The following is a 26,345-nucleotide window of genomic DNA, read 5'->3' on the forward strand; positions in this document are numbered from 1 at the left end:
AAAAGCAGCATTCACTGAGTACCTGCTGGAGGAACCACTGAATTCAGTGGGAAGATTCTCATTGAGTTCAGTGGGCTTTGGAGCAGGCCCAGAGTAAAGAGAACTCCCTTATGCATCCTGTATAATTATTATATACCTGGTTGAAAACATTTTCAATGGAACAGTTTTCCATGTTGATGTCAACAATTTTCTGTGTGAAAAAGTAAAGGAACCATTGGTTTGACATTGGTAAATCATTTCATATACACTTTTATATTAAAATCTTAATTTAAATATAACATCTTTGTGTATAATATTTACTGTTATGCATATATTTAATATGTTATAATATAAATGTCAAAAGAAAATTATTCAAAACAATAACATGAAACATTTCAACATGTCCCAATTTTTTTTTTTTTTTTAATTTTCATTTCACTGCAATTTTGGTTTTTTTTATGATTTGGAATTTTTTTCCCAAAAATGTCAGAATTTCTCATGGAAGAGAAATTCCAATTCCTGACAGCTCTAAATACTATGTAGACAACAGGATTACACTGCTTCTTTACCAACCAAATGAGTACACCACTATACAAATGATGGTAGCTGAACCATATTTTTGTTAGAATATCAACAATGCTGGTGGAAAAAAAAAACGCTGGCTACACTAAAAAGTCTCCCTGATGTAAAAAAATAATCAATAAAAGACACCTTTATGTCTGTAAAAATAAAACAAGAAGCAAAAAAATAAGGGTAAAAATCATGGCTATTTCTCTCAGAAGTACTAAGGGTGGGCATATACAAGGGAGGAGGCGAAGAGGCATCTTGCAATGGCTATTGTAGTTTGGCACACTTGTAACAACCTCTAACTCCCATCCCTGCAGTGGGCAAGGACAGGAGGATTTTTGTTGCAGCACATCCTCAGCCCCACTTGAAATTTATTCAAAATCTATCAGTAAATTTAAACTTTAAATGGAATCCTAACTGCTTTTCCTGTAAACCAGAGAGTTTATGAATAGTAAATATGGATATATTATTAAAAAAATGTCAGGTCTCACAATTCTTCCATTGCTGGTTAAAGGCTTTTAATTCAATTATTTATTATAGAAGTTTCTCAAAAGAAAAAAGGTATTAAGGGCTTGATCCTTCAGGCTCTTAAAGCTGCTGAAAAGAAATGCAAGGAGCCAAAGGACTAGAACTCTGCACTGAAGCTGAAACCCTGCCTCAGTGAAGTCAATGGGAGTTTTGCCCTTGACTTCAGTGGGGCCAGAATTTAACCCTCAGTGTTTGCTAAGTACCCATGCCAGTAGGCTTTCACACACCGTGGAGAATGTGTGCTGTACTCAACAATGTGAGCAAATCTCTACATCCATCACTGAAGAAAGCACTGCTAAACAGAGAGGAGCTGGCAATGATTGGTACAGCCAGTGCCTGGCCAGGACGTAATCTGCTTTAATGCAATCCAGTGAATGCACAAAAATATGTGAACAGCCAATTTTAGGATTTTCAGTTTCTCCCACTGACTGTCACTGCTTGACAACTATTTGACTGTGCTTAAGAGCTGCACTTAGATAAAACTGAGAGCAGGGGTAGTCATCATAAGCCATTGCCAGGCATGTTTCCAATGGAACATTATTTCTCCTGTGTAGCTGCTCTGTGCTTCATGTCTTGTACAGGACACAGAGTTCTTGAAACAGTCTGTCCCCTTCATTTACCACATTTTTTTTAATCATGTACAAAAAAGTACCACCCTCAGCAATCTTACTGATGGCTCAGTATTTTTCTCTCACAAACCTTCTACCTACAAGACTGAGTCCTTAAAATCTGTAGGGTTCTGAACTTGCATCTTAAAGAGTGAGTGTAAGCAGAACTAGTTCCAATTTCAATTATTCAAATCCTTAGTTACTGCAGTTTCTGTCTGTTTTGTATAAGTCAGCTTAAGTTTTCCTCTCCAGATATAAAAGGCTTCCTATAATGGGGTAAGAGAGGAGAAACTGTTAATTACTTATTCTCATTTTCAGTTAACTGTGATTCACCGAGGCCAAGACCATCTAAGGTTAACAAAAGAAATACCTATTTTTATTTTCAATTAACTATGATATAGACAACATTTTCCCCCCTTATTGAAATCCTGTTTTAGGTAGGAACAAACGTTGTGAATTGTCTTGGCCAGTGTGAGATAGGAAACCTTTCACTTACAATTAAAATTTCGTATGCTTGACGAAAATGAATTGCATTTAGAATTGAAGTTTATCTGTTGTTTGGAGAAAGTTTATACAAATTTCATCTTGTCAACTAATAGCATTCTTTGCTTGCATTCTTTGCTAGCGTTCTTTGCTTGCTCTAGTTTAGGTGCTCGAAGTCTTCTGAGTTTGGTTGGTTATATTCCAGATCCTTCCTTAAAGAAGACTCTGTGGCACACAGATAAAACCCTGATAGACTGAGTATGTGTGAGCCACAGCCATAAAACCTTTTCAGCACACTGAGGCACATCATTGTCTTTGCAGATTTCATCTCTGTTTAATTTTGCTGTGTTATGAATCACGGAGTTCTGACTCCTTCTTTTTAGGATGCTTTTCACAGCTAGTCCCATTCTGACTGGCTCAATGCTATTAGGGATGTTTTACATGCAGGTGGAGGTGGTGACTAGCAATTTTGTGCCATATATTAAAAAATATGCACATAAAAATGTACCTGCATTATTGCACATGCTTCTTTGAAGCTGACACTCTTTTGGATCAAAGGTGATAGAGAAATGAAGCTAATAATAAGAGTTACATGGAAAATGTGTGTGGGGAATCAATAATTTTCACAAAACATTTCCCCAGCTTTTGTTGAAATTTCATTTAGATAGTCATTTTCTGACCGGCTCTTTGAATAACCAAATCTGAAATAATTGAATAACTGAAATAAAATACTGGTTTGGCTCAGAATGGGCTTAGCTTCAGAAGCTATACTGAACCATAGATCTTTGGCAGACACTTGGGATGGACATTGACTTACACATTCATTGCCACACTACAATTTATTTTTCTGATGGAAAACATTTTCATAATGCAGTGGGTGGGAGTAACAACTTTGCTTGGCCAAGCAACATGACCCACAGTCTGTACATTGGTGTTTATTGGCTAGCACATCACTAGCTATAAGCAAGAGGTTTGGAATAAAACATTCCCTTGCATAACTGGTTAAGCAAAAAAGAATTGTTTAATGTGTTTGGAACAGACTAAAGCACATGGGGCAGAGTTAAGGCACACTCACTCTAAAAGGAGAACAGAATGTGCTTTGAGTACAGAAGAATTCCTCTGTAATGAGAGTAAGTGTTGTACAACTTAGACTCAAAGGAGCGTGGATTGAATTTATAGCTAGCCCCAAATGTGTTTGGCCCTCTAAACAAGTGGAGGAGATTTCTTGGACATTCCCACCTTGATCATCTATCTAAAGGCCAACCACAATGTAACTCTGTGTTAAATATTAAACACATATCTACAATTTGTACATTTCATTATTCACACAAAAGCTGGGAGTAAAAGAAAATCATTGTGTGTTACTACAACATAATGTATACACTTATAAATAAAATGTCACCCTTTCAGTATATACTGTACAACAGAAGCATTTAAAATTAAATTAACAATTATATTCAAATCACAGTGATATTTTCCCAGTGATTCAAAACAAAAGTTCATGTTTACAAATATTAACCAATGAAAAGGCTCAAGTTAGCATTGCAACAAGGTTTTGAAAAACAATTGCAACTTTTAGAGCTAGGGAAGGGATCCACAAAGGGATTTAGGTGCTTGTCACCTCAGACACCTCACGCTACAATTTAGATTCTTAAAACTCCTGCTCAGCTGATACCTAACTTCATGCCAACAAACGTGTGAGGCAATTCTATTACCCATTGACTAGGGCACTCACCTAGGAGATGGGTGACCTAGGTTCCAGTCTGCCTGGCTCCATTTCCTAGTTAATTATTTATATGCAGTGGAACCACTTCAGCAGAAGAGCTTTCTTTCCTAGAGTAGGCTATAAGCCAGGGATTAGGGCAAGCTCTTGAAGGATAGGAGAGTCACATTCAGCTCCATAAATGACGTCAGGCAGAAAAGAGAAATTGAATCTGGGTCTCTATCATCGTGGGTGAGTGCTCTAGCCACTGTGCTAAAGGTTATGAGGGCAACTCCTCTCAGTATTTTGTGAGAAAGCGTGTTGACACCTAACTCCAACTGAGGGTTCACAGCTGTGAATCATGAGCAGAGATAGGTGCCTCCCTCTGGCCTGGACATAGATGCATAACTCCCTTTGGGGGGATGGCCACACCCTCTCCTTGACACCCTCTGTCTAGATGAGGTGGTTCCTCATTCAGCTTGCTGGCTTCTGTAAACCTCTTTTATGTGGCCTAACTCTCCCCATGCATTGTACAGAGGGAGCCTGGGTGCCAAACTCAGAGCTGAGGTTTCTACTAGGCTGCAGCACAACCTAGTAGGTGTGGCAACACTGAGTCTCAATTCTCTTTGTGTATCTAGCTCTTATTGGTTAAAAAATTTAAAAGGCTAAGGGCCTTATCCATAGCTCATTGGAAAGACCTCCATTGACTGCAATGAGCTTTGGCTCAGGCCCCAGGTAGGCCCTCTCTGCCATGTGGCGTTGAGAGAAAACTAGAGAGGAGCTAGCCAGAAAATCCAGAAGTAGGAGCGGAAGGAGCCAAAGCAGGTGATGGGGTAAAATGGAGCTCAAGTGGGCCCCCCCATCCCCTAGTACCCCCAAGGCCCATATCTGTGCAGGGGACACACCTCCTCCAAATACTGCAGGCACTGCTCTAGGACCAGTGGCATTTTTAGTAAGGCATGCAACAGGGCAGGGGCATTTACCTGGGAGCTCAGGTGCCACATCAGGCACTCCTCACCTCCCTACAGCAGGAGAAAGGTGGCTGGACGGGCTTCTCCTCCAGACACACTCAACAGTTCAGCACCAGCAGCTGCTTGAAGTCTCCTGTGATCAGCCCAGAGAAGGACCCAGGCAGCAAGTAAAAGTCCACTTTGACGCTCCCCCCCTGAGGGCAAGTGGGGGACTGGGGCCAGAGCACAGCAGTCATGAGTCCCGGCTCTGCCCCAGGCCTGTTGGTCTCCATGCAGTACATGTTGCAGAACATGTGCCTTCACAGAGGGTGTGGGTGGCTACTGCCTGGCCCTTCTTCAAGGGCACCCCAGGCTTCCCACCACTCCTGGCTCCCCAACTGGAAGCTTGGGGGCAGCTCCTTACTCCCCTCCAAACTCCCTGGGGCTCCAGTGGCAAATGGCTCCTGCTTCCTGCTTCACCTCCTGCTGCCAGGCTCTGGGCCCTGTGGCCTGGCAGCCTCCTGCCTTGCCACCTCCTGCCTGACTTCCCAGGTCCCACTGGCCAGTGTCTCAATTGCGGCTGCCTGCAGGGTGCACAGCAAGCTCTGCTGTTCCCCTATCCCTGTGGCCACTGCTGTTTCCAATCCAGACACCTCCAGCGTCGCTTGTGCTTCTGGGTTCCAAGTCCCGCTCCGTAAATCTCCAGCCAATGATTCAGTTCTAAACTTGCATGTCTCAACTACTTTTTCCAAAGGAATAGCCGGTCAGAAAGTCAGCTGCCTGCAAAGTCATGTTACCTAGGCAACATGGTGCAACTTGGAGCATTGCATGCCTTTCCAGCAAAACAAGAAGACACCTGACATTTAGAGATTGCTTACATGCAGGGCTTTCATGTTCGTGTACAACTTTTGTTGTGGATTCTGGGGCATGCAATGCTTGTATTGCACATCTAGACAGCATGCCACACTAGGACCCAGATGATGCCTCCCCACTCTACCATGGCCTGGAGAGGGGGCAAAGTGCAGGGAGAATTCAGCTGGAGACTCCAACATCGGTAAGAGCAGCTGCAGAAGCAGCAAAAGCAGGGATCTTTGACATTCAGCAAACTTTCTGCTGTTTTGACAGGACTTCCTTGCCCTGTGTTGATTGGCTGCTTGCTTCAACCCTGTCCCATCCCTCTAAATCTCTTCAGTACAGCTTCACTCCACACCTGCCCCTCTTACTGTTTTCTGTCCTGCCCTGTCCCCATCACATCCTTCCCCTCCCATTTAGCGGATCCCATCCAAAGTAACACCCCACCCCCCGAAATACTGAAAATATGACATTCAGTATCATTACACTGTTTGCTCTTCTGGTGTGCTCTACCCATTCACCTATCCTGTATTTCTTGTCTATTTAGATTATAAGCTCTTTGTGGCAGGACAGTCTTACTCTGTTTTACAGAGCCTTTCACAAGAAGACCCTATTCTTGGTTGGCCTTTAGGCACTATATTAATAAACATGAATAATACCATCACTGCTAATTTTCAGATACATTTGGATCTTTGCCTAAGAGGTTGGGGTATCTATTTACAAGCTACTTTTCCTTTAACGTTAGATCTCAGTTGATTTTATTTAATAAAACTCTTTAAAAACATATTTTACATATTTCAGATACCCTACATTTCTGTTAAGGTTCAAAGGAATGCAGAAGAGGAGAGAAAAGTGTTACTACCTTCAATGCATTTAATTAAATGTATGGTATAACAATAGGAATGCTCAAAATTTCCTTTGCTCTCACGGCTTTCAAATAATTTAACAATTTGCACAATATCAAACATTTAAAATATCACATACCAGACTGACATTCATAATTCACTAAATTCCTGTTAACAAACTCCTTCATAAGCCATATGTCTCTCAGCTCATCTCTTCCTAAAATGCTCAGAAAAAAAATATTAGCTTTGCTGCATGATTGAAAGGTTGACAAATCTGGACTTATTTTACTTTGCTGTTAGACGGTGGCCTTCTTTTTGCTCTGGAGCTGTTTAATCCTAGGAAATATGAAAGAAGGGCAAAAGGCTTGATGTCTGAAATTGCTATGGGCAGAATTCCAGGGTGTTCATGAAGGCAGTGTTTTAACAGCAATTGAAATATAAGGCAATTAACACTGAAAGCTTTTTTAATTAGGGCGAGTCATGTAAAAGGAAATATCAGGTAGATATATCTACACAATCACTATATTTACCCTTTGGTTGGAGCTGTGATTTAAAGCTTTCTATGTATAAATATTCTGTCAATGTTGTCTCATTTTCAATCAAATTTGTCCTCGTAGTTAATTCTGAGAGACAAAAGTAAAAAACTGGAGTAGGGGGAATTAGCTAATATTGAATATAGCATAATTAGTCAGAAATCTCTACCTAAAATTGAAAAAGCAACTTACACAAAATACATAAAAAATGTAATAATATAGAGGATACCTACATCTGAAAAGATCATTTTAAAAAGGTGCTGCATACTTAATCATATCACAAAACCAGATACCAGATACAGAAAGTCTCTTGTCCACAAGACAACATGTGGTAATGATTAGCAAATGACAACATTTATACATGTATTTAACAGCATTAAAATATAATTTTATTTTGAAACAAAAAGATAAAATATTTTATCAACATAAATAATATAGCATGTGGATACTTTGAGAATCACACTCAGAAATATTACACACTTTCTGTAAGCCCATAACACACTCCATGGTGTATCTTTGTCAATCTATAAATGTGCTTCTTGAGTGTTCATCAACAACTTCCATATGAAGTCTGCCACAGTCATCTTATGCTTGACATCCCTGCTGGGCTTCATGTCTCCACACATCCAAGGTGTGCAAATATTGACTGACCTGTTTCATAATCTGTGATGTGTGGTTGCTTACATGTTGGCTGAGGAGTGCGGTTGAATATTTTCCAGAATTGGAGTTGGGGGGATGAAAAGAGAGACTGCTGGTTGTGTTCTTGTTTGCATGCTTATGTTTTTAATCTCTGTAAAAAGTGCTTGGAGACTTGAATATGTATCTTTTATGAATCATTATAAATCTAAATAAAAAAATTAGTGATTCATCAGCCAGTGTGACCCTCCAGTGTACAGATAGGAGAGGTTTTGAGGCAGGCCTCGGTCCATTAAAGGCTTTGTAGATGATGGCTAGCACTTTGCCTGTGGCCAGGACTGAATTGCCGACCAGTGTAAATTGCAGAGCTCTTGTGTGATATCTTTTCATTAGTCTGCTCTGCTTAGCAGGTGTACTGCTACAGGCTGTATCAGCTGCAGCTTCCTGGTGGCCTTCAGAGTCAGCTGAAGGTACAGCATGTTAAAATGATCTAGCCTGCAGGTGATTTAAAGCATGAGCATGGTCCACTGTTGCTCTCATATGATGGGAATATAGTTTTTTGGTTGAAAATATACTGTATTATGTATACACTTTTTTAATGTCTTTATTGCTCTACTATGCTCTACCAACAACAAAAGGATAGACTGAAAATGTCAGACCCACTAGGTAATCGTAAACTGCCCTGAGAAATACTAAGGAAATAGTGCTGTGTAATTAGCAGGAAAGGCAGTGCAGTGCATCATTAGCTGTCAACGATGTAGAAATCTTAATTTAGAAGTGTGTGTGATTGCCAAAGAAAAGTGATTGAAAAAACACAGCACTAGATAGTGTAAAATCACATTTGCAAGCAGTGGAAAGTGAAGCTTCATAGTTACAATATCCATGTGTGTGCTGTTCCATCAGTCACTTTGCATTATGCTCCATAGGTAGGAGTTAGTGTCAGAAATTCCCTTTTATTCGAGCACCATTTCAGCAATTCTAGGTAACAAAACTGACTAACTTGGAAAAAACTTATTTAGCCGTTTAGGCAAGAAATAAGAGCCAGAACAACCCTGATCCTACTATGTGTGCTCAGGAGGGGAGAAATCAAGGAACTCCTTTCCCCTTAGATGAAATGCACTGGACTCAGATCAGCACAGGAAACATACACTCCTGTGGACAAACATTGCCGCCAGAGAAAAATCTGTTTTACCAATTTAAGTTAAATTGATACAGGGTACTTTTATTCCAAAATAAGAGTGTCCACACACTTTGACTTGTACTGAAATAATTAAAAGTGAGAATTAAAACTAATTAGTTATTTTCGTTCCAGTTTGTGTCCTTTGCCATTTATATATTTAAAAGGCCCATTTTCCTGAGTCTAATACAAATATAAAAGGGTCCACAGTACATACAGCATGTACAACATGGAAACTCTCAGTCTTCTCTTAGCTCCAACCGATCAAAGTAATTATTATTACTTCTGAAGTTGTATGATAATATAGTGTGGGTAGCACACTGAGAGGCAGCATGGTCTAGTGCAGTAGTTTTCAACCTTTTTTCATTTAGTGTGAAAAATTTCAAATTGAGGTGTAGACTCTTTTGGAAATCTAAGACATAGTCTGTTGACCTCCAGCGGGTCCACCAATCACAGGTGGAAAACCACTGTTCTATGTTAACAGCAACCTTTTGTGGACCCCTTAGACATAGCCTGCGGACTTCCCGGGGTCTGTGGACTACAGGTTGAAAACCACGGGTCTAGTGATTAGCACACAGGGCTGTGAGTCTATTCTCAACTTCTATTCTCAACTCTGCCAATGATTTGCTTCATGACTTTATTTGACTTCAGTTTCTCTCTCTGTAAAATAAGTATAGTAATATGTAACTACTTACTTTGCAGGGATGCTGTGAGGAGTAATTATCTAAGATTTGCCAAGTGGTCAGAGCATGTTCAGTGCCATATCAGTGCAGTGTTGGTGTTATGCAGTGTTATGGTGTTATATTATGCAGTGCAGTTATGCTTGGTGTTGGGTTTAATTTTAAACCTGAAATTTGGACCAGACTCACCTTATTTCATAAAAATATTGCTCAGCTGCAGCTGATTTTTGAGAGTCTGGGCCATTTTATGGTTTTGTTTGAAACCATATGGAAATTCAGTGGTTTCACATAGTTTTGATCAGAAGCCAGGGAAACATTTGCAGGTTTTACCAAGTTCTGCATTGAGATTTTGAGTTTGTTTAAACCTCAAACTCAAAGTTAAACTTAGGGGGTCTAAACCCACATGAAGTAAAATAACAACAAATTATCATGGGCCAATACAACCTGAAACTATCAAGTTTATTACTTAAGGTTAGAAACATAAAGAAAACATGAAACTATTAGTAATTAAGAGGCAAATCCTGTATTGTCTGAAAGAGCAGAAGCCCCAAATGCAGTGAAAACAGTGTTCAAGGATAAGGGAAAGGAGAAAAATGTGGTAAGCTTGACCAGTGTATCTCCAGATTGTGGAACATACCAGAGTATCCAAATCAATGATATATACGTCAAGAACATAAGATACACAGTTTACCTCATTTGGATTGCTACAATTAGAGAAGAACTTCAGAACATGCTTAGTGTTGTATATAATGCCAGCAAGAAATATGGAATGATGATTAATATTTGGAAGACAAAAAGTATGAAAATAAATAAGCACAGTAATACACAAAGTAGACAATATCTATGGTCAAATGGTGAATAGTGAATAGCTTCCCTATTTAGGAAGTCCAATAACATCAGATGCAAGATGGTACCAAGAAAGTTAGAGATGGATACAGCTTGCAAAATATGCATTCCAAAGACTTCTATGTTGTCAAAAGTTAATATTACATATACACATTATATTGCTGAAATGCTACATATAGTCAACCTTCCTATATGTATATTAGAGGTGGACACTTATAAAGGACACTGAGAGATGACTCAGTGCACTTGAGTTACAATAGAATGTTAAAAAGTAGCAGGCTAACTAAAACTACGAATGATGAGGTAATGAGAAGTATGAATTTTAGAAGAGCATAATTAAATGAGACCCTATGTAAGAGGATAACATCTTTCTGCAGACACATTGCTCGCTGATCACAGAGCAACTTGATTCTAGCATTCGTATTATTAGACCAGATTGCAGGCAAAACTGGAAGAGGAAGAAAGAGAGCCAGCTCCATCAGAAACATCATCAGATGGATTGGTATGTAAAGGAGAGTGAAAGTTTTACAACTCTGTTGCAGTTGTGAAAGATGGAAGGTGATTGACAACCCCTGAATCAGAGATTTCCCTTGAAGAAGAAGACGATGGAGCTCAGCTATTTGGGGTTATGTGTGCCTCACAGAACCACTGGCCAGACGCTCATGCAGTAGAGGTGGAGTGGGGAACAGCAGATGTGGAAATATGACTGTTGTCTTGGTGTCTGTGGGCAGGATTTTAGGCTCTATGGAATATTCCAGAACACAACGTTTTCACTCGGTTTGTATGTTGAGCCTGGATTGTATAGTCAATGGATGGATTCTCATTAACTTCAGTGGAACTTGGATCAGGTCCTAACAGACTGAACAGAGACTGTTTTTATTGAAATTACAAGATAACCCCTTCATTCAAGATTCATCAGTTGTTCCTAATGCTACACCTGCTCCTTTCACAATGATTGTCCTTGGCACACGATAAAAAAACCAAACAGAAGTCTTCATTCTTGGCATTGTAACATGTTATTTTGTAAAGATCAGAATAACACACAAGTGGATGCTTACATTTACCCTTTCAGAGCTATATGAAAAATATGCAGTTTCCTGGATTTTTTTTAATATAATCTGATCCAAAAATGTATAATAAAGATTACAGTACTGACTGTGACAGAGCAGACAAGTGTGCTCTTTCTTGGGTCTTTCTATCAGGGGCATGGGGTGCAGCTACCAGTGATACTCACTGAGAACACTACCAGAGGAGCCTGATGAAAGATTAGCCCAATCCCTGGTTAGTCTAGCCATGGCTCCTTTTCAACCACTGCCACTCACTTTTTGGGCTGTGCAGGTCCCCTGGGGTTCCCCACAATGGAAAGCAAGTTGCAGTTGTTGTCTGCTCTTGCAGCCCATCCCTCTCAGTGGTCCTTCGGCTGTTATGAGTCTACATCTGGCCATAAATCTGCTGGAATAAATCTGGGTTGCAAATGAGCTCTATAAATCAAATTTATATAAAATCATTATAATCCTATATCCAAAGAAGAAGGATGGGCTAGTAGTTAGGGCACCAACCATGGCCTTTGAAGACCTGTGTTCAATTCTCTGCCCTACGATAGAATTTCAGTGTGATATTGGGCATGCCACTTAGTCTTTTGTTGCCTCAGTTCCCCCTTTGGAAAACGGCATGTGCCTCTCCCCACAAGGTGTTCTGAGGATAAATACATTAATGATGATAAAACACTTTCCTACCCTGGTGATGGGCATAGATAGATAGATAGATATAGGAGCAGTATCCTCAGAGTACTCTGTGCCTTTAACTCCAGCTCAGCCCCTCTTAGAAGCAAGCCCACAGTCTGAATTTATTAAGGTTTATATATGTTGGCGATCACAGGAAAGAAATATTTCATTCTGATGCACCCATACAAAAGTGAGTTGTTTTTTTTATTTTCCTTCTCATTTCAGCTTCAGCATATGAATTTACACATACAGTGCTAAATGCATGTGAATTTCACAAAAGTCTCATAATCCTTTGTAATCATGTACAAATTAACAGCAGTAAAACACCTCAAATATGATATTATCTAAATGGTTAATAGTCCAAGCAGGAAAGATGAAATTTCACTCTTCTGAGTTATTCAGCTCACAAGCACATACACATAGATAAGTGCTCATAACTGTGTCTGCAGTCATAGCTCCTGGATTCTAAGGGCCTATATTATTAAATGTAAGAGACAATAAGTCAGCTATTCTTAGAATACTTTTTATTTAAATGCTACCAATAGAATTGTTCTCTCTCCCACACCCCTGCCCCCTTCCTGTTTCTTATGCTCATTTCATTTTCATAGAAAAATATTTTCAGGCCAATTTGTAAATCACCTCTTGCCTCCAGCTGCCACATGTAAGGTAGAACCTCCCTTTGATGGATTCTTATTACTTATTAAATGTTTAATAAGCTCTGAGACCCACTTGGGGATGTGTTTCATTCTCCCCAAGTGATTTGGATGCTTCTTGTGAAGGAAAGAATACAAGCAGCACTGAGGGCAGATAACACTAGTTAGCAGTTTGCATACGTGTCAGTGGTAATGACTTAAAGATGCATAATCAGTTTTTTTTCCCCTTTAGCTTACATAAAGATGCATTTAAAAGCATCACCTGGGGAAAAAATAAAATTGCTGAAGCTAGATAGAGAATAACACATCTCACATCTTGATGGAAAAACTCCAGATTAAAAAGAACATTTTTTCCTGTGATCGGCACAATCTTCTATATATTAAAAAGAGGCAAAAAAGGTCACTAGGCTCAACAAGCAACCCCCTGTTGTTTTCCTCATCTCTGGTTCCTTGATTTCTCCTTATATTCTATCTTTCCTTGGTCTAATATGTATTGACTTTCTTATTTCAGAGGCTCTGTGATATTTTGCAGCAAGGATAGTAACCCTGAAAATTTTATTTGATCGCGGGGAAAGAGGTCATTCTCTGAAAGTGTTTCATATGTCCAACTTTGAAAATATTGTTTGGAGTGGTTTGTGGGAAGGTTGCTGGCTATTTGGAAAATACTAGAGGTTTATTTGTGTTTTTCTGCCATATCCTTGGTGAACTTGTATTTGACAGCACCCCAACATCTTCAGGTTGTAGTACCTGGGCTAAATGTTTCTTGTCTTACTCATGCAAATAGTTCCATTGACTTCATCTAGTTCAATGGGAATGTGACAATTTGGGGACTCTGTCTATATACATTTTATGAGTTCTGGTTGATATTATGAAGTTGTTATTAGGAAATTACTATATCAAGGAATTCCTTGATGTGCACATGGAATCCACCATTTGCTGACAGGGCTATAGCACATCTCTGCAGACTAGATAAAACGGAACATTGCTAATCTTAATAACTGTGCTCTGACTGTATAATGGGTATGCTGAGAAGGTTAATTGTTCCAACTTCTCTGCAGGGAGAGGAATGGAAAATCCCTAACAGAAGAACAAAGAAACCAGGTGTTGGTATGGACATATGAATTTGATAGGTTTATAGAGACAAACAGGAATCTTTGGTAGAAGCAGTGTATGGGACAGGCAGTCTTTCATAACCGGAGGGGCCAGGTTTAATTGAAGGACCAGCCAAGGGCAGAGAAAGTTAGCTGACTAAAGAAATCTCCATGGTTCTTAAGAGCAGTAATGACTGGTAAACTTTGGGGCAAGTGTGTCATAGCAGAAAAACATTATTCCTGCTTGTCCCTATGGCATCACATTTGCCCCTGAACATGGAGAAGGGGAGGATTGACCCTTGGAAATTTGCCCTCTATAAACCAAAAGGTGTAGCCAATTGTTTGACTACACTCGTGGTTTGTTCTTAAAAATGTTCAAGAGACCAAATAAACAAACATAGCCAAACTTATTGTCTAAAGACAAAGCAGTACAATACGAAAAGGAGACATACATACCTTCCTTCAGGGAAGCAAATTTTTGCAGCATGTTCACCTTCCAGAGAAGGTGTTCTTCAAAGATATGCATTTCAACTAATAATATTGATAGGATGACTTTATGGGTTACAAAATTCTTTACACGTCACTAAAATCCAGCCCACCAGTTTGTCTCATTCCTTAACTTGTTATTCTGTACCTTCCGTATCTTTGTTTTGGAGTCTAGCATTCCAGGTGCAATGTGGAAGTACCTTCCTATACTTTCCCAGATCTCATTTTGTATACTGGTTAGTCATGAAAGTACTACCTAACTGTTCTTTGTGCAAAGTATTCATACAGCTTTGCTTTGGCAATATGATGACACATACAATGATGGGTTCTAAATTAGCTATTACTACCCAAGAAAGAGAACTTGGAGTCACCGGGGATACTTCTTTGAAATGAATGCTCAATGTGCAGCAACGGTCAAAAAGGTCATGATGCCACTATATAAATTCATAGTGAACTCACACCTAAAATACTGTGTCCTGTCCTGGTCACCCCATTTCAAAATGGATATAGTGGAACTGGAAAAAGTTCAGAGAAAGGCAACATGATGATTAGAGGCATGGAACAGCTTCCACACGCAGACAAACTAAGATAATTAGGGCTGTTCATCTTAGAAAGAGATGACTAAGGTAGGGGATATTTTAGGGCTCTATAAAATCATGAATGATAGGGTCATCCAATGAAAATTAATAGGCAGCATATTTAATATAAACAGGAGGAAGTACTTTTTCACACAAGGCAAAACTAACTGCTGGAATTCATTGCCATGGAATATTAGGATGACCAAAAGTATAATTGGGTTAAAAATGGGTTACATTCATGGAGGATAGGTCTATCAATGGGTATTAGCCAAGATGGTCAGAGACACAACCCAATGCTTGGGACAACCCTAAACATCTGACTACTAGAAGTCAAGAGTGGAAGACAGGGGTGGATAACACTTCACAGTTGCCCAAGGGAGGAAGCAAGAGCCTACCCCCTGAGTTAGTGCTAGTGTCCAGTGCTTCCCTGACTCTACAGTTACTGCATCCTGGGGGCTGGGCAGTGAATCCAGTGCCCCAATCCATATAGAAGATTGCTTTCTGTCACACCTTGATTGTGCAGTCTGTTCATGTGTCACAGAGGTGGTGTAGAAGGATGCCCTGCTACCAAATATGAATCACAAAACAGCAGATTTATTGAAGATTCCTATAGATATGCTGTGTTTGTGATTTGTATTTAGTGATACCTCCTCCAGCTGGAGGGGCAGTACCCAATGCCCTCTATATGTGAGCTGCCAAAGCTAAAGGGAAACAAGAGCTGTTAGAAAAGGACCTCAGACATTTCAGAGGATGCTGTCCAAACTTAAAGAACTCTCTAGAATGCTGAGGAATCTGAGGCAGGGAAATGTATATTTGTGTTTATTATTTTGTATAGATCTATGAATTCCTCATACTAAGTAAAGACTAATGGTATTTTAGAATGCTGTTCAAAGTCTGTGTGTCTATTTGCTTTCACTGTTGTGTACCCCAGATGAGTTAAACTGTAAACAAGAAGGTTTACACTTTGGTAGAATTTCTGGGGAATGTTCAAGAGCTGCTGGGAAGGCAATTGGGCAGCAGAGACCGGAGGGGTGTCAGACATGAGGTCTGCATGTGGAGTGCATGCCTACAGGCCAAAAGGCAGGGAGAGTCTCTAAACTCTGTTCAGCCCCAACAAGCTAAGATCATAAGAGATTGTGCATTTGGACTCTTCATAGAAGTCTGGCAAGTGTCCAGAAAGGGTTGCTTTACTAGATCTGTGACAGGAAGTGCTTACGTGAGATAACCAAGAATGATGTTTACAGCTTTATGGTTAAGGAGGATCAATGGAAGAACATTAGAAAACACACATTGAATGAACAATTTTATTTAATTAATTACCCATACAATGTTTTTCATTAATTTGTTGCATTGCAGGTTGCTTAGCTAAAATATAGGTTTGAAAATTCTAATAAACTTAAATTTTAGTAATATCATTTAAAGATAAATATGAAACAGGAAGAAAAACAAAGATAATGGCATAAAATAGTGCTTAAAAGCTTAAATGAATGAATTTAACACAAAAGGTTAACAGTTATTAAGAAGTAAAAAGTTGAATGGCAATATATCAATGAGCTTATCAAAAAGTGTTAACTCACTCTACTTCTCTGCTGTTCTGGGGAGGTTATTTTACTGACAGAATGGAACTGTGGCTCCTTAATATAGATCCTTACCAGTTTCCAATAATGGTTTAAAAAAACCATAGTCAGACATTGTTAGTCTGCTGGTGACAGTTGAATCAAAAGTAATTCTAAAGTTGGAAATGTAATAAACAGTTACTTTAATTACTGAAATGTCAATTAAATTCAAAATGCCTCTACTATAGTGACAGTGGCACTATGTGTGTGGGTAGCAAATATGATACTACTCAACATGAGTGAGAGTTATAAATTCTGAGTCTGGGACTCTAAATGTCATGGGGCAGGAATTGATTCTTTCTGTGCTTTTGTACATTATCAAGCATGCACTTAATAAACAATGCAGACCTGTGTATCTTCCCTGTCTAATGGTTGTTACTATTAATTGATAATCACCAAGCCCGCTGATTGGGGAAGGGAGGCAAAAGGAGCAATTGCCCAGAGGCCTGGCAATTTAAAAGGGCCCAGGCCTCTTCCGCCTGGGGCCCCTTCCACATTCCATCGCTGCCCAGCCCTGTCGCTCCCTGTTTGCCATATCACTCCTTTCCTCCCCTGTTCGGCCTCCCTGCTGTTGCTCATTGCTTGCGTCCTTCCTCTCCACCCGAGCTTGCCACTACTTATCGCATCACTCCCCTCCCCACTCAGCTCCTCTGGCTTTGGTTGCCGCCTGCAGGAAAGGGGAGTGTGAAGAAAGGAGGGGGACCAAGCAGAGTGAGGGTGGGATGCAGTGGTGAGCGAGCTGAGCAGGGGGAGAGGGTGGGGCCTGGGGTGGGATGAGGCCAGGGGTGGAGCGGAAGTGGTCAATGGTTGGGGTCATGGGTGGAAGGGTGGGACAAGACTATTGTGCCCTGGGGCCTGGAATTACTGTTGGTGGGCCTGATGGTTACATAAGGACATAAGAATGGCCATACTGAGTTAGACCAATGGTCCATCTACCCCAGTACCCTGTCTTCTGACAGTGACTAATATCAGATGCTTCAGAGGGAATGAACAACACAGGTAATCATGCAGTGATCCATCCCCTGTCACCCATTCCCAGCTTCTGACAAACAGAGGCTAGGGAAACTTCAGAGTATGGTTTTGCCTCCCTGCCCATTCTGGCTAATAGCCATTGATGAACCTATTCTCCATGAACTTATTTAGTTCTCTTTTGAACCTTGTTATAGTTTTGACCTTCACAACATCCTCTGGGAAACAGTTCCACAGGTTGAATATGTGTTGTGAGAAGAAATACTTCCTTTTGTTCCTTTTAAACCTGCTGCTTATTAATTTAATTGAGTGAGCCCTAATTCTTGTGTTATGAGAAGGAGTAAATAACACTTCCTTATTTACTTTCTCCACAGCAGTCATGATTTTATACACCTCTATCATATCCCCTCTTAGTCGTCTCTTTTCCAAGCTAAACAGTCCCAGTCTTATTAATCTCTCCTCATATGGAAGCTGTTCCAAACCCCTAATAATTTTTGTAGGCCTTTGCTGTACCTTTTCCAATTCCAATATATCTTTTTTGAGATGGGGAAACCAGATCTGCACACAGTATTCAAGATGTTGGCATACCATGTATTCATAAAGAGGCAATATGATATTTTCTGTCTTATTATCTATCCCTTTCCTAATGATTCCCAACATTCTGTTAGCTTTTTTGATTGCCGCTATACATGGAGTGTCTGTTTTCAGAGAACTATCCACAATGACCCATGATCTCTTTCTTGAGTGCTAACAGCTAATTTAGACCCCATCATTTTGTATGTGTAATTGGGATTATGTTTTCCAATGTGCATTACTTTGCATTTTTCAACATAGAATTTCATTGGCCATTTTGTTGCCCATTTTGTTATTATTATTTATTGGTGAGGAGGAAAATAGATTTTCTTAATTCCTGCTCTTGGATTGTTCTTAGAGAAAGTGTTACTGGTGATGGCTTTCCATATTGCTTCATACATTTCTTTTCACTGTCGGTCTATATTGTACATCTGAAAATCTGAATAGTTGTGCCATCCAGAACTTGTTTACACAGTCAATTACCCCTACCATCTGGAGCACAGGATGTACAGTTCTTGTAGGGATTCCAGACAACACACATGGTCCTGCATCTTCAGGACAGGTCCTCAGAATCCCGTCTTTCCCTGAATAGTGGAACTGCACTAGTTTCTCATGTCAATTTTTCAGCTCTTGATGCAGATGTTGCATCTCCTAAAGTTAATGCAAAAGATTATTTTTCTGTGCAGCTCTCTTCATATATTTACACATTAAAACATGAGTTCTAGAAATGTGACAAAGAGAGAATACATGTGGGGAAAGAGTGAAATGCCATTCAATTTTATACAGATTAATACCCTGTCAATAAATACAAAGCCTCAGATTGCCATCTAATTATTTCCTGAACAACCCTCCTGTTTTAACTCCAACCATCTTGTGTGATAGGCTATTTCACAAATCCTATTACTGTTTCCATGTCAGGGATGAAAATATTTTCTGGAGCTGATGTGATCTATGCTGTTTATATTTGTATACACTTCAGTGAATTCTTTTTTCACCATCTTTTTTTATAAGATTTTGTTTTTTCAACCTGTCTTTACAGTGTATACATTTTGCTCTCTGAATCAGCTTTGTTGCTTTTCTTTATACTTCTCCCCTCCATAGTATAGCAGTATAGAAAATACTGTTGCTGGAAATAAACTGACAGTAACGATGGAGGCTACAAGACCATTTTATCAGATAAATACCTTCCTTAGACTAATATAATCATAAAATCATAGAATATTAGAGTTGGAAGGGACTGCAGGAAGTCATCTAGTCCAATCACCTGCTCAAAGCAGGACTAACCTCAGCTGAATCATCCCAGCCAGGGCTTTGTCAAGTCACAGCTTAAAAAACCTCTAAAGATGGAGACTCCACCACCTCCCTAGGTAACCCATTCCAGTGCTTCACCAGCCTCCAGAGAAAAACTTTTTCCTAATATCCAAACTACACCTCCCCCACTGCAACTTGAGACCATTGCGCCTTGTTCTGTCATCTACTAACATTGAGAACAGCTTAGATCCATCCTCCCTGGAACCCCCTTTCAGGTAGTTAAAGGCTGCTATCAAATCTCCCCTCATTCTTCTCTTTTGCAGACTAAACAAGGCTAGTTCCCTCAGCCTCTCCTCATAAGTCTCGTGCTCCAGCCCCCTCATCATTTTTGTTGCCCTCTGCTGGACTCTCTCCAACTTGTCTACATCCTTTTTGTAGTGCAGGGCCTGAAACTGGACACAATACTCCAAATGTGGCCTCACCAATGCCAAATAGAGGGGAATAATCAGTTCCCTCGATCTGCTGGCAATGCTCTTACTAATGCAGCCCAATATGCTATTAGCCTTCTTGTCAACCAGGGCACAGTGCTGACTCATATCCAGCTTCTTATGCACTGTAGCCCCCAGGTCCTTTTCTTCAGAACTGCTGCCTAGCTCGTCAGTCCCCAGTCTATAGTTGTGCATGGGATTCTTCCGTCCTAAATGCAGGACTCTGCACTTGTCCTTGTTGAACCTCATCAGATTTTTTTTGGCTCAATCCTCCAATTTGTCTAGGTCACTCTGAATCCTATCCCTACCTTCCAGGGTGTTTACCGCTCCTCCTAGCTTAGTGTCATCTGCAAACTTGCTGAGGTTGCAATCTACCCCATCCTCCAGATCATTAATGAAGATGTTGAACAAAATCGGCCCCAGGACCGACTCCTGCGCACTGTGCTTGTTACTGGCTGCCAGCTAGACATGGAGCCACTGATCACTACCCATTGAGCCTGATGATCTAGCCAGATCTCTATCCATTTTATAGTCCATTCGTCCAAATCATATTTCTTTAACTTGCTGATAAGAATACTGTGGGAGATTGTATCAAAAGCTTTGCTAAAGTTAAGGTATATCACATCCACCACTTTCCCCACATTCACACAGCCAGTCACCTCTTCATAGAAGGCAATCAGGTTAATCAGACATGACTTGCTGTTGGTGAATCCATGTTGACTATTCCTGATCACATTCCTCTCTTCCAAGTGCCTTAAAATGGATTCCTTGAGGGCTTGCTCCATGATTTTTCCAGGGATTGAGGTGAGGCTGACCAGTCTGTAGTTCCCTGGATCCTCTTTCCTCCCTTTCTTGAAGATGGGCACTATATTTGCCTTTTTCCAAACTTCAGGGACCTCCCTCAATTGCCACGAGCTTTCAAAGATAATAGCCAATGGCTCTGAAATCAGATCAGTCAACTCCCTCAGCATCCTTGGATGTATTTGCATCTGGCCCCATAGACTTGTGAATATCCAATCTTTCTAAATAGTTCTGAACCTGTTTCTTCAGCACTGAGGGATGTTCACCTCCTCCCCATTCTATGCTGCCCAGTGCAGTAGTCTGGAAGCTGACCTTGTCTGTGAAGACAGAAGCAAAAAAGGCATTGAGTACCTCAGCTTTCTCCACAAGATTGTCTCGTCCATTCTGTAAGGAACCCACACTTTCCCTAATCTTCCTCTTGTTGGTAACATACCTGTAGAAACCCTTCTTCTTCCCTTTCATGTCCCTTGCTAGCTGCAACTCCAGTTGCGCTTTGACCTTCCTGATTTCATTCCTGCATGTTCGAGCAGTAATTTTGTAATCCTCCCTAGTCATCTGACCGAGCTTCCACTTCTTGTAAGCTTCTTTTTTGTGTTTAAGCTCACCGAATACTTCTTTGTTCAGCCAAGCTGGGTGCCTACCATATTTGCTATTCTTTCTGTATATTGGGATGTTTTTATTCCTGTGCCCTCAATAAGGTTTCTTTAAAATACGGCCAGCTCTCTTGGATTCCTTTCCCCCCTCATATTAGCCTCCCAGAGGATCCTGCCCATCAGCTTCCTGAGGGAGTCAAAGTCTGCTTTTCTGAAATCCATGGTCCATATCCTGCTGTTTTCCTTTCTTCCTTTTGTCAGGATCCTGAACTCTACCATCTCATGGTCACTGCTGCCTACGGCCATGTCTATACTGACGGTGGCAAATTCGCTGCTGCCAGATCGATCTTTCTGGATTGATTGAGCGGTCAGTATAGACCCGCTCAATCAATCAGGAATTCGACCAAGTAAAACCACCCCCTCAAGAAGCATAGCACTGTGTCGACAGGAATGCTGTTCCCATCGGTGCAGTGCAGTGTAGACAGTGCTCAGAAGGGAAGCACAGTAGAGCAGTTGACGTGAGTTACGCAAACTACTCTGCATAGTTTGCGTAACTCCCGTCGACTGCCACCAAATCGCGAGGTAAGAGTAGACCAGGGTTAGATTGCCACCCACTTCTACTTCCCCTACCAAATCTTTCCTGTTTGTGAGCAGCAGGTGAAGAGGAGCACGGCCCCTATTTGGTTGCTCTAGCACTTGCACCAGAAAGTTGTCCGCAACACTCTCCAAAAACTTCCTGGATTGTCTGTGCTCTGCTTTATTGCTCTTCCAGCAGATGTCAGGGTGATTGAAGTCCCCCATGAGAACCAGGTCCTGTGAATTGGAAACTTTCCCTAGTTGACTGAAGAAAGGCTCATCTACCTCGTCCTCCTGCTCTGGTGATCTATAACGGACACTCACCACGACATCACCCTTATTGTTCTTGCTTCTAAGCTTAACCCAGAGACTCTCAACTGGCTTATCTCCATACTGGAGCTCAGAGCAATCATAGTGCTCTCTTATATAAGTGCAGCTCCTCCACCCTTTCGTCCCTGCTTGTCCTTCCTGAACAGTTGATACCCATCCATGACAGTGCTGCAGTCATGTGAGTTACCCTACCAAGTCTCGGTTATTCCAGTCATATCATAGTTTCTTGACTGTGCCGGGATTTCCAGTTCCTCCTGCTTTTTTCCCAGGCTTCTTGTGTTTGTGTATAGGCACTTGAGATAACTGGCTGATTGCCCTACTTTCTCAGTGCAATTCAGGAGGCCTCCCCTGTTGCACCCTTCTCTTTCTGCATCCTACTGGTGTCCCACTTCCCCCCTTACCTCCGGGCTTATGTCCCTATCCCCCATTGAACCTAATTTAAAGCCCTCCTCACTAGGTTAGCCAGCCTGTCTGCGAAGATACTCTTCCCTCTCTTTGTTAGGTGAATTCCGTCTCTTCCTAGTAATCCTTCCTGGAACAACGTCCCATGATCGAAGAATCCAAAGCCCTCTCGCCAACACCACCTGCGCAACCACACATTTACTTCCGCAATGCGATGGTCCTTACCTGGGCCTTTTCCTTCGACAATACAAAATAATTTGCATGCATCCTATGAACTTTTGGACTTCTTAATTATATTCTCATTGTATAGAAGGGCCTACTCTAATTAAAAGTTACCTATCAAAATACAGTACTCTTCTACAGCTTATACTTCCATTCATTTTGTGTTTAAGCACAGTGGACCAAATTCAGCTCTGGTGTAAGTGGCCAAAATCCCCTCAACTTCCGTGAGAGTAGAGTTCCATAATGCCAGGCCTGAATTTAGACTGCTGTGTATTACTTCTCATTTCTTTATATTGAGGATATTCTGGAAATGTTCTGAGCATCTTTTCAGTTCTGGAGCCTTAAAATTCCATGTGTTCTGCTGGGAACTTCTTGCCCTTCCTGGTAAATCTCACTGAAAAACACTGACGTCCTGTATAAATAAATAAATCAGTAGACTTTCCTTTCCTGCAGATCAGTTAGAATTCTGAAGCTGCTGCAGAACTATAAATGTCTATCTGTCCAGCAGATATGGATATTTTGGTACTATTTCCTGGGGTTAAGCAGCTGCTCTGGGCCCAGGCAGTCCACTCATGTCACACCAACAAAGTATGCCTGGCTTTGAGGAGGAGCTCAAAAGGAGAGCAGTCCAGCTCAGGAGTGAAGCTGATAGTGGAGGAGGACTGATGTGTAATCTGTGGGGGAGGACTGATGTGCACTCTGTGCTCCTGGGAAGAAGGTTTGCAGGGGCTTCTGCTGCTTTAGGCCTGTCTGTAGCAATGTTGCCAAACTCAAAGGGAAGAGACGTATGAGTGTCAGAAGGTCTGATCATTTTTCTTTGATTCCAGGTACTTTACCCATTGAGATAGAGAAATCTGATAGGAAATGATCCAGGAAGGTGCTTATCCAGGTTCCTGGATCAGAACATGGTAGAGAAGGTGGGACCAGGTTCCCCTACCAATCCCTAAGGAGTGCCAAAGCCAGCCTCTGAGATGGGAAGTAAAGGGGAGAGAAGGCCTTGAGGACAGATGTTCTAGAACCTCAATCCAGGAGGGAAGACTGGAGTCCCCTCACCTAACTCAGAGGGCTGCCCTGTTGCTGGACACTTATTATACCCTGAAAGTGGTGGACATAAAACATGTGACCTGGCTGGAGGGCTGAGTCATGGAAAGGGCAGACCACAGGCAAAGACTGGCTGCCGTCAGCAGGGTGTCAAGGAAGAAAAGATCCTGCCTGACCAATGGATGGTGCCTGAGGTAAGGGACCCCCCTTACAAGTACATATTGACTGCATAGGAGCTCTGGGACTTTGGCATCTGCTAGGGATACAATGATGAAAAGGAGAGAGATGAGCAAAAGAACATACATCAGAGCAACTTTCGAGAAAGTGAACATTTGGCCTACCTCAAGATATTCCTGCTGGAGTTATGGTGATATATCCTGGTAGGCAGAAATATTCTATAATCTTTTTCTCTATCTATAATCTATAATCTATAATCAGTTCAATCATAGAAATTGAGTAAAGACAAGGAAAGGCTTCTGTGTTTAGGACTGTTTCATATTGAGTGGAGGTGAATGATAGAGGCATATGCAATAATGAATGGTATAAAAGGTAACAGGAACTTTTGTTTATCCTTTCTCATAATAGGAGAACAAGGAGACAACCAATGGCCTGAAAGCCAAAACACTGAAAATTGATTAAAAGAAATATTATTTTACATAGTGCACAAAGGAAATACTTTCTTCCACAAGGCATAAGTGACCTGTGAAACTCAATGCCAAGAGATATCTTTAAGTATTAGAAAAGAAAAGAAAAAAAAAAGGATAATGAGAATGTGCAGCTGGCCCCAGTTACCATTGCAGGAATACAAGACTTGTCTCCCTGATAGGAGGTGCTGAGAAGGGAGGGTGCAATAACTGAGAGTTTGAGCAGCAGAACTCACTGTTATGCAAACCTAAGGACCCTACAAATATTTGGATCACTGAGCCTTTTGGCATTTGTTGTTTAGACAAAGCTTTAGGGAGAGACTAAATCAATTTGATCCATCCCAGCAGAGTAGTTGAGGCAGAACTAGAGATCCTGGGGAAATAAAATGATAGAAGAGCTAGTAGAAAATCAGAATTTTTGTCCTAGGGAAAATTCTGATATTGTTTTTGTCTCAAATTGGGACAAACAAAAAAATCTCAATGTTTTTTCTCAGAATGAAAAGTTCAAAAAATTTCAATTCAGAAAAATCAAAATATTTACTCATGAACTGAAACATTTCATTTCAATTCGGTTCAGTATTAATTTGCATCCCCCTGATCTGCTGCAGATCATGGGAACTGTAGCTTGCTTGCTTTTTGTTCCCATTCTCCTCTGTAGGCAAAGTTCTTCAGTGAGACTACATCTCCCATGATGTACCATGGCAATTCAACCAGAGGGGAGACTGTAGTTCAATGGGAGATATAGTTCAATCAGGGAGACCAGCCCATAGAGGAAAATTGGGTCACGAGGAATCCAAACTACAACATGCATGGAAGCTCAGGCAGACACAGATTAATGACAAACTGACTCAGAAATGAAACTTTGTGATTTGATTTGACACACCAAAATGTTTCAGTTAAAGTCAGCCTGACCCAAAATGAAATATTTTGTTTTGATTTGCCTGACAGAAAATTGAAAAATTAAAGTAAAATTGAAATGTTCCCATTGGAAAAATATTCCAATTTGTGGAAATTGCATTTTTAGTTGAAAAAATATTTTTGCTGAAAATTTCTAACCAGCTTTACTGAAGAGTCTGCTATGGGGCCAGAGCTGCTGGAAAAGATCAGTCTACACTCTTAGAGGTACTACTCTCACCAGATGAAGGGCAGTCACTGGATGGAGTCACTGACATGCACCCGAAATGAGAATTATTTTGATCTAACTTGATGGTTTTTGGTCCTGGTGAGTACCAATAGGAATAAAAGGTTGTCATAAAAGAGATCATGTGTCACTTGCCTTTGCATCTGGCCTCCATCCAAGAGAACTTTGTGTGAGGAGGGAACAGAAAAAGCAATCTCAAGAACTAAGCTGAATGGCACCAACAGAAGGAGCATCAGGGGGCATGACAGTGAAAGGACAAGACAACAAACAGCAACAAACTTCAACAACATAAAAAATAACAGGGCTTGATAATTACTGAAGATTAATCAGGAGGCATTGGTGCTGTTTTGGGGCAGAGAGAGATCTCTTGGAAACAAGATCTACAATCTTAACTTAGAGGCTTAGAAACTTGCTGCTGGAGGTAGTTAAAGTCCACATCTCAGTATACAACCCTGGAGGGAGAATTGGTCATTTTTGGAGCAATTCCTACACATTCATTCCAGTGGCAGGACAGAAGGGTGTGCTAACAGTGGGTGAAGTTGCTGGTCAAGCTGAAAATTATATGGATGGAGGAGCAGCTCCCAACTCTGCAGGACAGTCTAGGATTGATAACTCCTAGCTGACTCCTTCTGGGATGTGGTCCAGGAACAAGTTTTTCTTTTCCCTGAAGAGGATGCTGAATACTGAGAGATATTTGCTTCTTTCCACAAGACTTATTTTTTTCTATGAAAGAGGGCCCTCCCGGAGAAAGTCCATTCCAGCCCTCAGACCCCAGTGTTT

Source organism: Emydura macquarii, unplaced genomic scaffold (assembly GCF_026122565.2).
Source record: "Emydura macquarii macquarii isolate MOO-44397 ecotype Brisbane River unplaced genomic scaffold, CSIRO-AGI_Emac_v2 contig_2473, whole genome shotgun sequence".
Lineage (NCBI taxonomy): Eukaryota > Metazoa > Chordata > Testudines > Chelidae > Emydura > Emydura macquarii.